The 19,015-nt window shown below is 45.7% G+C and overlaps 1 long non-coding RNA gene across 1 annotated transcript in view; it reads left to right on the forward strand.

Moving 5' to 3' along the window:
* The window catches only part of LOC144753537 (uncharacterized), a 170,204-nt gene that overhangs the window by 17,298 nt on the left and 133,891 nt on the right, over positions 1-19,015 (forward strand). The window lies entirely within an intron of this gene.

Raw genomic sequence — 19,015 nt, forward strand, 5'->3', positions numbered from 1 at the left:
CTTTCAATGCATGTGAATACCTGCAAGAAATGTCACGTCAGCAGAAAATGAAAAACAGCCTTTATGCAGAATGATGAAATATAGGCATACTTTGGGCAAGTAAAGGCATTATCTAAATGGTGCACATTTAATATACATATGCTCCTTTAAACACAAAAAATATTTGTTTGACATTGAGTAAGTCTTCAAAATAATCATGTTAGTATGGCTAAGTACTACATTTGAATCAAATATATGCAATATTAATGCACATATTACATAAACTTCTATCGTTTTAAGAAATCACATTCTACATATGTGAGGATGTTTTCTATCCAGTTATCTAAGCAGAACATGTTATGTAAAATATCAAAGCACATATAAAAGTCAAATTTCATTTTTATAGTGAGTACATCATCTACTAAATGAGGATGGTTTAATTATCACAATCAGCTATGATAACACAAATGATGTAAGTATATCCTCCAAACCTACAATTAATGTGCTCTTCAATAATGATTTCAAGTGCAACACTTACATTAGTTTGTTAAACCATACAAGAAACATTTGCCAAGTGCACTTTCATACAGTTTGTCTGTTAAGTATTTGTGACATATTTGTTATGTATTAAGGGTGGGCAACTTTTGCACTGCACCACACCCTTCTTGGTTCAATACAGGATGCAGATGTAGCCTGTAATGCTTGACTCCATGTCACTACACTACTCATATTACACAAACATTACTCAGGGGTGTCGATTAACAAGGGGGTGCTTGGGGTGTGACACTCACAAATAAATGCATTGTTAGCTTGATTGTTAGGTTTGGGGCCGCTAAGTCGCGTCTGCTATCACTGTATTGTCTTTCCTGGTTGTGAGCCAAGAATGAAAGACAAAACAGTGACCTTTATTGTAAAAAAGGGTGAAAGAGAGAGGGAGAGAGAGAGAGAGAGAGAGAGACATTAAGAGAGAGATGGAGAGAGAGAGAGAGAGAGACTGCTCGAGATTGAATTTTATCATGTGAAACCAAATAACCCAGAATCAGTATCCGCTTCCCTGCTAGTCCAAATTGTGTGATCCTAGGCACATATTGAAACACTGACAAAATATGGAATGTCAGAATATCGACCTACAAAAATATCAAAGTAAGAATATCGAAGTCAAGCATATCAACATCCTATCTACATTATGGTAAGTACAAAAATATCAGAAAAAAAATGTGGTAAAAAATATTGTTAAAAATATTGTTGTTTTTTTTTTCTTTTTTTTTAAATAAAGCAAATAATACATATAATTAAAATAAACATATTTTAAAATGTTTAAAAATTATAAGTAATATATATATATAATGTAAACATAAATTAAACATATACATACAATATATAATATATATACTTAGTAATAATTTTTAATAATTATTTAAATACCTTTCTTTTTTAATTTCATATAAATCATAAATACATATATACACATAAAACAATAATATAAATAAAAATTAAATAAATACATATAACAAATAAAAAAAGTAAAATGATTTAACATTTTTTAATATTAATTATATACTACATTAACTAAAATAATACAAAAAATATTAGATAGAGAAGGTAATACAATGAATATTCCAAAGAGTACAACAGTAGGGAAAATGTTTGATAGCGTAGGGGTAAAAATTACTATTTCCACCCCAGTGAATGCAACGGTAGGGAAAGTGTTGGATAGCGTAGGGGTCAAAATTACTATTCCCACTCCAGTGAGTGCAACAGTAGGGAAAATGTTGGATAGCATAGGGGTAAAAACTACTATTCCCATTCCAGTGAGTGCAACATTAGGGAAAGTGTTGGATAGAGTAGGGGTTAAAATTGCTATTCCCTCTCCAGGGAGTGCAAAAGTAGGGAAAGTGTTGGATAGCGTAGGGGTAAAAAGTACTATTCCCACTCCAGTGAGTGCAACAGTAGGGAAAGTGTTGGATAGCGTAGGGGTTCAAATTAATATTCCAACTCCAGTGAATGCAACAGTGTGGAAAATGTAGGATAGCGTAGGAGTTAAATTAACATAGTTATTAACTAAATAATTTTTATAAAATAAATAACATATTAAACATATATTAACTAAAACATTAATAATAAATACAAATAAAATTTACATTAATATTTCCTTAAATAACATTAAATTACTTCCCACCCTATTCTCCCATAAACACACAACCCGCTGCACATATAGGGGCCGATTCCGATTTGGTAAAATCCCCTACGAATAGCTGTACGGAGCATATTTCCGTACGAATCGTACACCTTCAAGGTCCCCGTACGTACGGTGAAGTACGATCCGAACCCAAAGCAGATCTCCATACGAATCATACCAAACACCGTACGACAAAAAAATAAGTGCAAATTGTATCCGGAACACGTATTACGCGACGTCCGTACGTGACCAAGGCGCAGTTTCCGGCCCAGCAAGTAAGATTCGTCTCTGCGACACTCCGTACGACCCTTTTTCTACGGGAGTTCAAAACGTCCGTAAAAACAGAGTCCGACCCAAACCGCATCCCCGGTACGCGGCGTACACGCCATGAACCCCATCGCCCGTGTCATCCCAGTCCTGTACGTCTACGACCTGGTGCACAGAAACCGACGACGGCGCATACGGTGAGAACAATGTACCGCAACAACAGAAGTGTACCTATACGGTGCGTCTAACACGCTCGCGTATAGCACCATTGCAATAGTAATACGAGCCGCACACACACGCCATGAATGTTGGGGTACGGTGCGTTTCACGCGCTCGCATATGGCACCATTTCAATACTGATACGATGCGCACACACGCCATGAATGTTGGGGTACGGTGTGTTTCGTGTGCTCGCGTATGGCACCATTGCAATAGTAATACGATGCGCACACACGCCAGGAATGTTGGGGTACGGTGTGTCTCACGCACTTGCGTATGGCACCCTCACAATAGTTATACGAGGCAAACGCACGCCATCAACCCCATGTGGCCAACAGTATGGGGGTGGGTGGATATGACTCCCAGCAGTGGCCAACAGTATGGGGGTGGGTGCAGAGGACTCTAAGGATGGGCGGATTTTGCAAATCTGGCGTACGCGAACTTGCGTATTTACGGATTCGCAATCCGCAAAATCCGCGAACTCTCGCGAATTTGCGGATTTTTTTGTTTTTTTGTGTTCGCAAGGGTTTCTGCCAGTTCGCGAGATTTGTTTACCAGTTCGCAATTGCGAACTTACTTTTCGGCTCGCAACGGCCGCGACTATGTTTTTTCTACGTCTGGTTCATCATCACAGGTTCACAGCACCCTCTGTTTCACCACTGCCACCCTCTGGTACACCCATGCCACCCTCTGGTACATCCTCACTGCCACCCTCTGGTTGGTTTATCACTGTAGATTATGGAGGTGAAAAAAAGCAAGCACACCTGCCCTGCTTCTTCAACTGCCATGAATTAATTTGGGGTTGATTAATGTGTCACTGATTTTTAAACTTCCAGTCTGGCTGGTACCTGCTTCCTTCCTTATCTGTAATTTGCTTTCTGTTGCAGTGCAATTTATTTTCACAGGACCTTTATGGCCTACTTGTAGCTATTCTATGAGCCTGCTGTGAGGGTCAGAGCAGGGTCATAGAATAGTTGCAAATAGGCAACTGAACTCTGGAGGGGCCCCTCAGGAAGCACTAGAGTGAATGGTTACTAATGTTAAGATTGAACTTTTGCACCTGCTGATTGCTTTCAGTTTTGCAAAAATCGTTTTTCTGCAATTTCGCGCGATTTGCGGGGCGCGAATCCGTGCGAGATCGATTTCGGAAGCTGCGAATTTGTGCGAATACACGATTTGTTTTTTGCTGCGTGTTTGTTCGCGTGATTTTTTGCATGTTCGCAAGCCGCTTGTAGCGCAACTTTTGCGAAGTTACCCTAGCGGTCGTACATGGGCGCGGCCATCTTGTTTGAGTGACATAATTCCGTTTCCGGGCGCTATGTGTAATCTCGCAAAGTGTGCGGCTCGCTCGTACATGTTCGCGTGTGATCGCGAGGAAAATCTCGTGCGAACTTACCCACGCGGTCGTGAACGGGCGCGGCCAACTTGTTTCTCATTCATTGCTATGGTTCTGGGCATGCTCTCTGTATCCTTTCTTAATCTCTGCCATCCTTTGCTTGTTTGAAGTTTTTTTTGATCTATTTTACTTATTATCTATCCCTCTATTTTTCTAGCTCTATATTTTTGTGTTTTCTGCTACTTTTTGTTAATATTAAACTACTTTTTTAAACGATTTTCTTTTCTTCTTCCCTATTTTATTTCTTCTTTCTTATTTTTGTTTCCTTTCTGCCCAGACCATGGCAAAGGGAGCCGGGAAGAAGCCCGCAAAGGGGAAGGGTCCCGCACCCCGTGCCCGGCTCCAGTGTGGACGTTTGAGGGGGGAGACAGTTGTAGCTCGGGAGATTTTTAGTGCGGAGGAGGTGGCCGCACTAGTCTTTCACGTCCAGCGCCGCCTCCCCAAGACCATCATGGGAGGCGGCAGGATCGCTACCGGCTACGGGATCCGGGAGCGCCGGAAGCGGTGGGAGAAGGTGTGCCGGGCCATGTTTGAACACTCTGGGGTCCGGCGCACCTATAACCAGGCCACCCACCGCTGGACGGATCTCATGGACCGGGAATGCGACTTGCTGGACGTGCTCGGCGTAGAGATCCTGGGCTTGGTGAGTAGTAGTAGCTATTTCTATCTATTTCATCACTACTCTGTTTTATCCCGCTCTGTGTGTTATTATATTGCAAATTTTTGTTTTTTACCAAGAGCAATAATGCTGCCGATTACATTGTAGGTAAATTATATTTCAAAATCTTCTATGCATTTCAGGTGCACTGCTCTCCTTCTCAGTAGCCTTGCTACTATGCTTATTTGTTTTCTATTTTGTGTTCATTTCATTGGCCTGAGAAATTATGTATGAGTGTAGTGTAAAGAACTGCGTAATGCTAGACACTAAGGGTCAGATTTTCAATTACCGGCGCATCCCTGCAAAGTAGCAGGGATGCGCCAGTAATTGTGCTCTGGGGTGCCCTATCTCCCCAATGCTGCATCAAGCCGTACGTCGGCTTCAAGCAGGCGCAGGGTTTGAGTCACGCATCATTGTCCTAAAAGTGACTGATTGACATCGTGTAGATTTCCCTCAGCCAATTTTAGGATTTGTTCCTGCGCAGGAACACCCTCCCTTGCGCCGGAACGCCCCCTGATGGCGCAGGGCTTTACAACGTGATGCATCTCCCATATGCGTCACTTTGTCAATATACGCCGCACCATGGCGCCTCTTTTGTTCTGCCGCTGCGTCACAAAAGTCACGCAACAATGGAGCAAAAGAGCCGCAAGGGGCTTCTAAATCAGCCCCTACAGACTCAAGTCCAGTCCTTCCTTTAGACACATGGCTATAAGAAGAAATAGTGGTGGTGGTCGGTGGATTGATAGTTTGAGTATTCACTGATCTGCAAGCATGATGGACTTTGTCTGTCACTTTGCGTGCTGCGGACTGCTGCCTGCCAGGCCTAGGCAAACCTTTTTAGTAGTTTGTTTACTGAATTACATAGGAACTTTCCAAGTCAACGGTCCGCAAATCAAGCAATGCTAATAACGTAGTAGACCACATGAGATCGGTCAATATATCCCGTGCAATAGTTGTCTATTTGCTATTTCGCCAAAATATTTTGTTATTGTTCTTTTGAAATGTTTGATTTGGTTGACAAATATCATCCATGTTTTCTGGTCTTTCTTTCTTTCATGTTGTACATCAGCTCCCCCCAGGGGCAAGAGGACACAGGAGGAGGAGGAGGGTGCTGTTCAGGATGCAGGCCAGGATCGGGCAGGCGAGGGCTCCTTTGCTGGCCCCAGTAAGTTTTAATTTTAATATAGAGTACCTATTTTTTCCTAGCGTTCCTCATTCGATTTTTTCTAAATCGTCTTTGATCTTCTTGTAGACTGGATCTAAATTCTTATCCTGCCTCGACTATGACTCCCTGTGGTATTACTAGATTATTCGTATTAGTCTGTCTGTGTAGCTAACTAAGATTGCACATTTGGCAATTCCATTGGACTCCCATTCTAGTCAGCAATAGCTCTATGCACTGAGTGCAGTCCTCTGGGATTGTCCATAATGTCTTTTCAAGTCTTCTAAATGTTTATGCTTTGACAATTGCCAACAATAAAAAGGTGAATGACCACCAAGAAAGAATAAGATACTACTTTACTTTGGGGTTGGATAGTAGGACAATCCATTCTACTACTGTTGCAGGGACAAATCTGCACAAACAGAACTATGGACACTAAATAATGCATTGCTTAGCTTATCAATTATAATAGGTGCTGTTAGACTTTCCACATACCTCAGTGATAACAGACTTTGTAGTTGAACCCCCAATCTCCTTACTGACTAGATAGTGTGGCAGAGTCATTTAGCTCCCAAAGTTACCGATGATTGATCCCCAATGATGATTAGATTATCCAACGCAGGACAAGAGTACGGAGTCAGAGTCAAGAAGTGTCAGAGGCACGGACTCATGCTTGCAAAAATTCCAAAACCTTTAGCTCATCCACTCTAGTCTGGAGGACAAAAAAACCACAGAGTCTATTTAAGTTTAAAAGCTTTATTAAAAGTAAACACATTTATTAAAATCAACTTTGTCATAAAACTAAACGTTTAACTGAAGATGGAAAAGTGCTTAGTGCTGACGATTAATTGGACACATTTCTTGTGGTCGAGCCGAGCTCTGACCTGGTTTGAACTTGATCCTGCTCGTGTTCTTAGAAGTCAAGCTTCTGTCTGTTAGGAGAAAAAGTGGTGCGTGTTAAAAATAAAAAGCAAGCATTCATCAGTTGTGCCAAAAAGTGCAGCAAGACAACAGCCTTCCCTGGAAAAAGGGACATTTTTACTTTAGAGTAGACAGTCACAAATTATTTGTATTCTGTTTTTTTCACATTTCTTTATTCCTCCTAGACCAAATATTATATAGTAGTGAGTGGTGTATTCTAACATTCTTAAATGTACTTTGTAGGTGGAACATCTGGTGGCGGGGCCAGCGCGGAGGTGGTGGTATTGGACGAGGGGACCAACTCTGGGGAGGGGGCGGTGCAAGTGCCGGACGTGCCTGTGAGGGTTCACACGGTGGTGGCGGGCAGAGGTAAGCTATATATTCCTTACTTATTGAGGTTGAAGACTGCATAGTGTGCTTTCTGCACGGGTGTATTATAAATCAACCAGGTAGTAGCCTCCTCTAAATGTACTTCGACTTAGCTGTGAAGTTTTTGGCGAGAAGAATCCCAATAAGATCTGAGATGAACTTGATGGATGGGATGAACGAAAAGCGAAAGAAGGGTGTAAGTAAGTGTGGAAGGACGAGAAATTTAATGATGACTGGCAAAGAAGAAAGATATGTGTTTGCTTGGTCCCCGAGGTGGCTGGGAAGGAAAGAATATGGTATGGTGCATGGCTGGGTGAATGATGAAGCAAGGATGGGTGGAAGGAGAACAGCCTGGGTGGGTAAAACAGAAACTGTATGTGTGCATATACTTTGAATGGATGGATGCCTGGATCATGGTATTATCTGACTCTTAGATAGCATATGTGTATCTAGAGAGAGTAGACGGTCACTGGATGAACTAAGTGTTACTTTGAAGAGCATGTGATGTAACACCGCACCCGCAAGTCCGTTCCAGTGTAGGAAAGGCAAGGAAAAGAAGTTGTAATTTTGTCCAAATACTATAGTAGCAGTAGTTTGTATTGCAACTGCAAGCACAGCATATATCCGGTTATTACGGTGGACACTCCCTACCTCTCTTAATAACTTTAGTTTAGTAGTAGTACGTCATTCATGTGTGGGTGTATCACACTGTTCACTCAATAATAAGCAAAGCACCTAAAGTCATCCCATATGTCATCAAATACATCCCATGTGAAGTGATAGATAATCAGATTATTTAGCTTCTTCATTTTCCTTTTCTAGTACTCATTTGCACTGTAGGGTGAAAGCTAAATTAATTAAGCAGTAGCCCTTTTAACAGAGTATTCTCAGTGCCACCCGTAATAGAAAAGTAAGAGCTTCACCACCTGCATGTACTGGACCGGTACAGTAACGCAAGTCTGTCTCACTCATCATGGTGTGCGTCTGTTTTTCTCGGGTGCAAGTTCACTGCGCTGGCATTATTCCGGCTTGCATAAGATAACGTACCAATTTTCCTAAACAAGAGAGAAGAAGAAGAATAAGACTGGTGTACTGTCATAGTCGACTGTAATGGAACTCCATAGTGCTCGTAGAATTTGTTCCTTAAACTCCCACTAATGTTAGAGCAAGGATGAAGAAGTGGGAGGTTAGATAGATACTGTCCTCAATAGTTATGTACTGTGCTTTCAATTTGCTACTTGTGCTGTGACACAACTTTCTGCTCAATCATTTTGTGTTAATCTTAAGGAGCATTGGTTACAGACTATGTCTTTCTTTTTTCATGTAGTTGCTCCTTCCAAATCAACCAGGCTGGATGCCACTGTCGCCGAATATCGGCGGCTGGTGGCCCTGGAGGAGGAGGAGACGCAGTCTACCGGTAAAACAACAACCTCCACTGGGACAGCTGCATCCTCCTCCGTGCCCCCATGGGCTGCCAGCCAGCGCAGTGCTCCAGCGGTACGGAGCCGGGCTACCAAAGCCAACCGCCACCGCCAAGCAGCAAAGACATCAGCTGCCCCCCACAGGAGTTGCAAGGCACGCCAGCGCCGCTTATCCCTCAGAGTGTCCTACCTGGAGCAGGAGGTCTTAACCTATAAGAACTTGGTGGAGGGCCTCCGCTTCGACCATGCCACCCTACGCAATGAGTATGATGCCCTGGCCGCTAAAGTCAACAGCACCCTCCCGTAGTGTAGTGTCCCTTGCCCCTTTTTTAGAGACTTTTGGGGGGTGGGAATTGGGAGTTGAGTTGTTTTTGGGACTTTTGAATGACAATCGCTGGGGTTAGGGAGGGTCTTGCGGGAGATTATTTTGTTAGGGCTACAAAAATATACTTTTTTGAACTTTATCTGACCATACCTGTTTTTTTCTGCTTTTGAGTCTGGTGGGTGGGGGTTTAACAGTAAGTTTGTTTTCCTGAAGAGTCCTAGGACTTTAGTAGTACTACCGTCAATCTCTCGCCTATTCCTAATACTCCATTATACTACCTCCCACCAAACGCTTATCTTACCTGCAATTTGTGTTTGAAAGTAGGGCTAGGCCCAGGGCTGGCTCCACGGGAAATGGCGATTAAGGTTGGCAATCCTGGGCGGATGAAATGTCCTCATTGCAGTGGTACTAGTGGTGTGACACAGTGGCAGTTGCATGCCTATGGAAAAAAAGAAAATGAAACCTTGTTTGTCCTTACTGTAGCATTACAACGGTACGATAGAGAATATAGCAGGTGACAGTACACTAGAACAGTGCCACACATAGCCTAACAAATGGTAAAGTATTGAAAGTATAACTAGTACTTGCGTTGAATTTCTTTGACATTGGCTACTACTACAAGAAATAGTACTGAAGCTGAGTAAGTCTAGAATATATCCTCGGATTCCTTCACCAGCCTGTTGCTATGACCTTATCCTCCCCAGCAAGTGTGTGGAATTATTGATGTCATTTAGTCACACATCAAGCAAAACCACACAGCCCGGGGGAAGAGGGTTAGGGTTTGGAAAATGGATGGGAATGGGGGTTTCTTTTTGGGTAGGTTTTGTTGAGAGAGAAAAAAAGCACAGCATGGACAAACAATAATTCAAGATAAAGAAATCTTTGGGTACAAAGCTAACCAAAAATCTTTTAAGTGAGTCGTGACATAAAGGAAGTGCATGCCCTACTGCATGCATTGTTACTGAAAAGTAAGTAGTACTAGAATGCGACAGTACAGGGCTGCAGCGTTTTCACTTGCCTATCTCTGCACTCAGAGAAACACTTCTTACATTAAATTAGGTTGAAAAATTAGCCAAAGTAAAACCTATAGAATGGCTGTAGGGATCAATTTAGAAGCAGAGAGAGATCCAAGAAATGCAGTCACACTCATAGAAGAAAACAATGGATACTGTATCTGTATGTTGTTGTAGTTGTCCTGTTGAATTTGGTAGTTGCATGCAGCAAACAATTCCTCTTATTAGCGGCACTCCTCCATTCCAGCTGACGCATCGTCCATCAATGTTGGTGACCAGAAGACACCCTGTCCACTGCCTGCCTGGCGGATGCTGAATTGCGGCTCGCTAATGTGAAGCCTGACTCCATCCTTTTTTCCCCATTGCACAGACTGAAACCCGGCCTGTAATTATTGAACGAAAAATAGGAAGTGCTATTACAACACCACTGATAAATAAATATAAGGTATGTACGCTGTGTAGTGCAAAAAGTCACACTTTGATTTTCCTAATAGACAGTACAATATTTTTGAAAGTGCGTACTCTGTCTGAGTCACCTTTTGAAGGATAAATAAGTATGGGCAAATTAATTTAGCGGATCTTTCCCCTCAAGCTAGGTGTACTGTAAACTGTGTTTTAGAACAAAATTAGACCTTCCCAGCACTGCTCCCACCCAGACCCTTACTAAAGCCAGGCGCAAAAATGTATAAGACCCCCAATCAGATCTCAAAAAACGAGGCCTAGCAGAAAACTGGTGACAAAACGTACTTTGAAAGTAAAAGTAGGCCCAAATACCCCCTTACCCACCGTGGATTATATTTCCAAACCACTACTGCTTTTGAGTCTGGTGGGTGGTGGTTTAACAGTAAGTTTGTTTTCCTGAAACTTAAGTCTGTGTCATTTTCTTCCTTTAAGTGTAAATGGCTAAATGTTTCCAACACTAAGTGCCTCTCACAGAGTAAGTGATCCCCCCTTTCCCACCATGGATTTTCTGCAAATCGCTTGCAACAAAAATTACACATTCCCACGAGTGCTCTAAACCCCCAGAACTCAGTTGCAAAAATCAAGAACACCCTGAAACACATGCAATCCTGCTGCTAGGGCTAACCCTAACGAACCCTAAGTTACAAAAAGAGGCAAAACCTTTTCCTCATGGATGTTGTTTAAACCAGTTTTATCCGGTATTAGACCTTCCCAGCAATGGCCCCAGAGCCGTCAACCCAGGCGAAAACAAGTAGAAGACCCCCAAACAGCCAAAAAGCTAAAGTACAAAAATGTGGACTTAGTCACTTTTCTGAAAATTTGCTAAATCACTCAGCGCGCGCTCTGCAGCTAGGCCCTAACTCCCCTCTGCCTCCATGGATTTCCTTCAAACCTCTTGCTATCTAAACTCTCCATACGCAGTAGTGCTCCCAGACCCCGGAACCCACCCACAAACACCAGGAAGCCCCACAAACCGGCCCCCGAAAATGCTACATTGAGCGAAAAGTCAGAAAAGGCAAAACCTTTTTCCTCATGGATGTTGTTTAAACCAGTTTTATCCGGTATTAGACCTTCCCAGCAATGGCCCCAGAGCCGTCAACCCAGGCGAAAACAAGTAGAAGACCCCCAAACAGCCAAAAAGCAAAAGTACAAAAATGTGGACTTAGTCACTTTTCTGAAAATTTGCTAAATCACTCAGCGCGCGTTCTGCAGCTAGGCCCTAACTCCCCTCTGCCTCCATGGATTTCCTTCAAACCTCTTGCTATCTAAACTCTCCATACCCAGTTGTGCTCCCAGACCCCGAAACCCACCCACAAACACCAGGAAGCCCCCCAAACCGGCCCCCGAAAACGCTACATTGAGCGAAAAGTCAGAAAAGGCAAAACCTTTTTCCTTATGGATGTTGTTTAAACCAGTTTTATCCGGTATTAGACCTTCCCAGCAATGGCCCCAGAGCCGTCAACCCAGGCGAAAACAAGTAGAAGACCCCCAAACAGCCAAAAAGCAAAAGTACAGGTGATTAAAGTTTTAATTATATTAACTTGTGCAAAACAAAGAAAGACAGAAACACAGGAATAAAAGTCAATAAGTACGAAAAAGAAAATGTCTGAATTCATTGGCTCATTTTCAGGCCTCGGTGTCAGGAAAGAAGAGTTCGTCCTCATACTCTGCGAAATCAGGCAGGAGTAGGTCAGTGTCACCTAACACAGAAGAAATTCCCTCATCTAAGTTGCTGTCCTCCTCGTCTTCTTCCGTCGCGCGATCTGGTACTTTGAAATCTGGTAGTATGAGGTGCTCATTCATCTTGACATTGTCAATATCTCCACATTTTTGGGCGAGAGGCGGGTCCGTTTGCAAGTTACAATGCCACCAGCAGCACTGAAAATACGTTCAGAAGACACGCTTGCGAGTGGGCAAGACAAGTAATGTATAGCCAGGCGGGAGATCTCTGGCCACAATTCTTTTTTCCCATGCCAATACGCCAATGGGTCAGCATTAACATAGACCTCTGTTGAGTCATTCAGATAGTCCTGCAACATCGACTCAAAGTTCTCCACGTTTCCTCCACTTTGCTGAATTTTCGCTCGGACCTTTTCAGAACCATAACCAATCTCAGCTAGCCAATCCTCTTCATCACCCGATATTTCTGTTGTGTCTGGTGCAGATGATGCGGTTGCCGGTGTCTTTAACGGCTGAGAGGTCACTTCTGCCACAGCCACAGGTGCAGAAGTGGAGTCTTCTGACTGGGGATGGCCTGCTGATGCTGATGTACTGCCTTTTCCTTCAATTTGCTTCCGTTCTCTTTCAAACCTGATGGCTGACCAGGCTACCCAACGTTTGTACTTTGTAACATCTTCATCACTAAAAGGAAAAAATGCAGAGCCTGCCAGCGCCTTTTTGTAGCGTGGATGCAGAATAGTAGCACAAATGTAATGCTGTTCTGAGTGGATCTTTTGAAGACGTTCATCGCCACGTAGGCGCTCTAATAATTTCTCCGCCAAAACAAAAGCTTCTTGCTTTTCTTCATCGTTTTCAAACTTTGAAGACACCGCCTTCAGTTTGTGCTCCAGCATGCGCAACAATGGGATAGCTTTTCCCAAATTACAGTCCTCCCTGCTGACTGCACGCGTGAAGAACTCAAAAGGACGAAGCATGTCTGTCAGGCTTTTAACTAGCTCCCATTGCGCCGCATTTAACCTCAGGTCCTCCTTCACAGCTGTACCCATTGTTAAGAAATACTGATCGAGTACCGTAAACTGCTCATACAGACGCTCAAGCATGTAGAAGGTTGAGTTCCAACGTGTTGGCACCTCCTGGATGAGTGCTTTCACTGGCATTCGACGTTCATGTAGCAGGCTCCTCAGATGCTTCCGGGCCTTAAAAGAATGGCTGAAATGGTTGCACATTTTTCGGCAGGTGACCACTAACTGGCATGCTGGACTTTCTTTATCCAAGAATTTTTTGACAACCAGGTTTATACAGTGCGCCAAACACGGCACTCTGAAATAGTCACCCAGTTCCATGGCCTTAACTACATTGGCGCCATTATCCGTGGAAACATAACCAATGCCGCGATTTTTTGGAGACAGCCAGTGAAAGACCTTTGTGTTGAACTCATTCAAAATGTTTTGTGCTGTATGACGTTTCTCCAAGCCAAACATGGCTAGTGTTGCATGTTTCCGAGCAGCTTTAAAAACTTGGTCCAGGTCAGCACCTGCGTTTAGCTTTTCTTTAACCCCTGAAAAAGAGACCCAGTGTGCAGTGATGCACATGTAATCAGTGCCTGCGCCACTGGTCCACATGTCTGTTGTGAGATGTATAGTGTGAACATCACTCTTCTGCAAAGCTGCCCCAATCACCTCCAGCACATCTTCATGTTGTGCTGGAACCGCAACTCGGGCAAAATAGTACCGGCTAGGAACCTTCCATTTAGGGCAGAGCGCTGCCACTAATTCGAGAAAACCAACCCCTTCTACAAAAGAAAAAGGTAGAAGATCCAGCGCTAGCATTTTAGCCAGCTTAGTGTTATACAGACGCACCATTGGGTGGTTGCGGTCATAAGGCTTGTCTGAAAAAAACATTGTTTTAATGTTGCCCTGGACCATTTTACGGGATGATGATGATGATGACTTCTTCGACCCAGTTACGCTCGCTGATGAACTTTTTCGCATTGGTGTCTCACTCTGTCCCACACTCTAAGGGGCCTATTACGATCGCGGTTTTCCCGCATCCTCCGGGCCGGCGGAAGCCACCGCCGGCCCGGAGGATGCGGGAAAACTGCAGCGGACCCACCAAAGACCCACCGCCACATTAGGATGGCTGGTGGGTCCTGGTTTCCGTCCGCAGCTTTTCCGCCGCGGTTGGCTTACAACCGCGGCAGAAAAGCTCTAATATGGTGACGGTGTCTCTCAGACACCGTCAGCCATAATAGGATGGCCTGTAAAAAATGCTTTTCCACGGCGGGTTTTCCGCCGTGGAAAAGCATGTGTAACTTCACTGCAGGGGCCCGTTGCGGGCCCCCTGGGTGAAGGGGGGGGTGGGAGGTGCACATGGGGGTACCTATGGTACACCCCTGCATTTGTATACAGAAATCGGCAGGCACCGCACGGTGCCTGCTGCTTTCTGCATACAAATGCAATCTATGCATTTTTACCATTGCGGCGGATGCAGCTTGAAGCCGCACCCGCCGCAATGGTAAAAATAGAGGATGTGACCGCCAGGGTAGCGGTCACATCCTAATTGCACAGGAGGGAACTCCGCAGACCATGTGGAGGTTCCCTCCTACTCTATGGTGGCGGACGGACTCAGGTCCGTCCGCCATCATAATCGGCCCCTTAGTGTGGCTCCCAGGGGTACTGGGTGTAAGTGAAGTGTGTGACACTTCTTCCTCCTCGTCATCATCAGATGGAACATCAACGTTTTCTCGACTTGCAATTCGGGCTTCCTTGATCTCCTTTAGGTGCGCAAACCATTGGACAGCGTGCTGTCTCTCAAGATGACCTCTCTGGCCTCCAGTCCCATAGTTGGTACCAAGCTTACCACGACTAACTGCAAGCTTACAAATGCTACAAATGGCTATGTTTTCCCTTTTTGTGCAAACACTAAAGAAGTCCCAAACTGCGGACTTGAAATGTCTGTGGGGGCCGGAGGAGGCGATACTGGTGGTGGCCGTGCTGCTAATGCCAGATGAAGTGGAGGATGTGTATTGCTGAACTTTTCTATGTTGTGCACTTTCACCACCACTAATTGAGGTTGAGGTGGATGGAGGTCCCTTCTGGCGAGTAAGAAATATGGAAGCGGTACGTTGTGTGTACTAGTTAACATCAATGATTCTGGTGTTCCCATTGCCTCCTCGTCGTCTTCATCATCACGCTCAGCAGCTTGTCGGGCTAGGGTCAAAATGTCTGTTTGCTGCATGCCCGCTGGGGCTTCAGTGACGTTAGTGATGATGACTGCGTCGTCGTCGTGAGAGTCTTCAGCAGCAGGAGTATACGCCACTTCTTGTTGAGCGTCATCACACTCCATAACTTTGAGAGTTTCGACGACCTTCCTTTTACGCTTAGCTACCTTTGTCAGATCATGGTGTGCCTCCTCAACCTCACTCTCAGACGGCAGTGGTGCTGGTTCCCAAGTAAGATCCATATCATCAGAAGGAGGTGGGCTTGAAGAAGATGTAGACACCAACACCCTTGATCTTTTCCTTGCTCGGGATGTGGAAGACAATGAATGATCATCAGGAGGAGTGGCTTCCTCGAATGATACCTCGGCTTGATTGTCGATTTCCAGATGTGCCCCTACTTCTGGAGGAACAACTATTGTGGCCACTTGTTGTGCCCCTCCATGCACCTCTGCTTGCTCCTCTCCTTGCGCCGCCTCTCCTTCCACATGTACTTGGGCTTGTACTTGCACATGTGATTGTTGTTGCGGCTGTGGTTGTTCAACACTCATCAGATGAGTTACAACAACCTGTGTTGATTGAGGGACATTGCTGCTACTTTCTTGCGATGAGCCAACATCACTGGTCGATGGTGATTGAACAACTATACTGGCTGCCTGTGCAGCACTCAAGGGCTTGGACCTAAGTTGGCGTGGTGGTGGTGGCACTGAGCCCAATGGAGCGGAGGTGCTGCTCCCAGCTTGGTCCCCAGCAGACCCCGCTGCTGCAGCAGGCGTACTTTTTGTTTTCCCAAAAAATGTGGCGGTCGTCATCACACCAGTCTCCTTGGTAAGTGGCGCCACTTGCTTCATCTGCTCCTTACTGGCAACTTTCTTGCTAGAGGAGCTACGGGCAACCTTTTTTGGGGCCATCTTCTTCAGATGTCACTCTGAACAGCAGGCCGCAGTTGCACAAGTTGCAGAGTTGTCTGTGGCCACACGTGACGTTGTGCTGCACACACCGCAGCAGGACTTCTTCCTGGCACTGGTGGTTCTCTTGTGCACCTACAAGCAATGGAAGACAGAGGAACATCAGTTATACACCCCAAAAAGTCGAAAAAACACACAAAAATCAGCACAATCCCAGCCCATCCATGGCCTCAATGGTGTTTAAATTCAAGAAGACACCCAACAGAAAGACTAGGCCCATGCACCACTCACTACCCCTGGGCATAATGGATGAAAGCTAGGCAAAATAAGTGCAGGCCTCAGACACTGCCTCTCTTCAAAATGGCCCCTTGCACCCCAAGCACATGTTGCCTGTACCAGCACTCAAGATGGCCACCACCACCACCCACATGGCCAGTCCAAATCAACAGTAGCACCCCAAAAAAAATGAAAAACACACAAAAATCACCACAATCCACTGCCATCCAGGATGTTTACATTAAAGAGAGTGAGACCCCACAGGCAGACTCAGTCCATGCACCACTCACTACCCCTGGGCAAAAGGTCCCACCAGCAGCCCCAAAAAACCGACAAAAACACAAAATTCAGCACAATCCCAGCCCATCCATGGCCTCAATGATGTTTAAATTCAAGAAGACACCCCACAGAAAGACTAGGCCCATGCACCACTCACTACCCCTGGGCAAAAGGCCCAACCAGCAGCCCCAAAAAAACGACAAAAAACACAAAATTGAGCACAATCCCGGCCCATCCATGGCCTCAATGGTGTTTAAATTCAAGAAGACACCCCACAGAAAGACTAGGCCCATGCACCACTCACTACCCCTGGGCAAAAGGCCCAACCAGCAGCCCCAAAAAATCGACAAAATTAAGCACAATCCCAGCCCATCCATGGCCTCAATGATGTTTAAATTCAACAAAACAGTTGTATCATGCACCCATAACCAACCCTGGTCCTACTGGATACTGTGGCTACCCACAATATATTTTATATAATGTTCTGAAAAAGTTCCAAAATTGTAGTTGCAGCAACTGTAATGCCCCAAACAAACTTACTTGTGAAACTTGATTTCTAATCCAAAATTGATCCAAAAAAAGTCAAAAAGGCCTCAAATCCAAATATCCAGCAGCACCCACAAAAAGTAATCCTTCCAGGTCAAGGTCCAAATGAAAGTGACCAGCACATGAAGAAAGCACTGGGAGGAGCCTGCTGGACAGGAACAGGAAGTTGGAGACTGTGGGGCACTTCCTTCCTCCCCCCAACCCCCCCGAAAATGGACTCCTTGCAAAAAAAAGTGCAGGCAAATGTCAACCTGAGGAGTGATTCTGATAAAAATCATCATTTTCTGAAGGTTTATGCTGTTTGCTGGTGGATTTCTTGTGCAGAATTGCAAAATCTTTATTTCGCGAGTGCGAGATTGTTCCTGCCCGCAGCACCTACGTGTTCGCAATTGCGAACTCTCGCGATGCGTGCTGTGCAAGGTAAGGTGGCAAGCCGCGATTACGTATTCGCGGGCGCCAACTCCCGCGGGATCCCGCAGCATGAGTGCCTGCAGTGGCCAACAGTATGGTGGTGGGTGTAGAGGACTCCGAGCAGTGGCCAACAGTATCGGGGTGGGTGTAGAGGACTCCCAGCAGAGGCCAAGAGTATGGGTATGAGTGGATATGACTCCCAGCAGTGCCAAGACATATGAGGGGTGGGTGGATATGACTCCCAGCAGTGTCCAACAGTATAGTGGTGGGTGCACAGGACTTCCAGCAGTGCCAAGACATATGAGGGGTGGGTGCAGAGGACTCCCAGAAGTGCCCTGACATATGAGGGGTGGGTGCAGAGGACTCCCAGCAGTGCCCAGACATATGAGGGGTGGGTGGATATGACTCCCAGCAGTGGCCAACAGTATGGGGGTGGGTGCAGAGGACTCCCAGCATAGGTCAGACATAAGAGGGTTGGGTGCAGAGGACTCCCAGCAGTGCCCAGACATATGAGGGGTGGGTGGATATGACTCCAAGGAGTGGCCAACAGTATGGGGATGGGTGCACAGAACTCCCAGCAGAGGCCAACCGTATGGGTGTGTGTGGATATGACTCCCAGCAGTGGCCAACAGTATGGGGGTGGGTGCAGAGGACTCCCAGCAGTGCTCAGACATATGAGGGGTGGGTGCAGAGGACTCCTAGCAGTATCCTGAGATATGAGGGGTGGGTGCAGAGGACTCCCAGCAGTGCCCAGAAATATATGGGGTGGGTGCAAAGGACTCCCAGCAGTGCCCAGACATATGAGGGGTGGGTGGGTATGGCTCCCAGCAGTGCCCAGACATATGGGGGTGGGTGGATATGACTCCCAGCAGTGTCCAGACATATGAGGGGTGGGGGAATATGACTCCCAGCAGTGGCCAACAGTATGGGGGTGGGTGCAGAGGACTCCCAGCAGAGGCCAGACATATGAGGGGTGGGTGCAAAGGACTCCCAGCAGAAGCCAGACATATGAGGGGTGAGTGGATATGACTCCCAGCAGTGGCCAACAGTATGGGGGTGGGTGCACCGGCCTCCCAGCAGTGCCCAGACATATGAGGGGTGGGTGCAGAGGACTCCCAGCAGTGCCCAGACATATGAGGGGTGGGTGGATATGACTCCCGGCAGTGGCCAACAGTATGGGGGTGGGTGCAGAGGACTCCCAGCAGAAGCCAGAAATATGAGGGGTGGGTGCAGAGGACTCCCAGCAGTGCCCAGACATATGAGGGGTGGGTGGATATGACTCCCAGCAGTGGCCAACAGTATGGGGGGGTGTGCACCGGACTCCCAG

Source organism: Lissotriton helveticus, chromosome 5_1, assembly GCF_964261635.1.
Source record: "Lissotriton helveticus chromosome 5_1, aLisHel1.1, whole genome shotgun sequence".
NCBI lineage: Eukaryota > Metazoa > Chordata > Amphibia > Caudata > Salamandridae > Lissotriton > Lissotriton helveticus.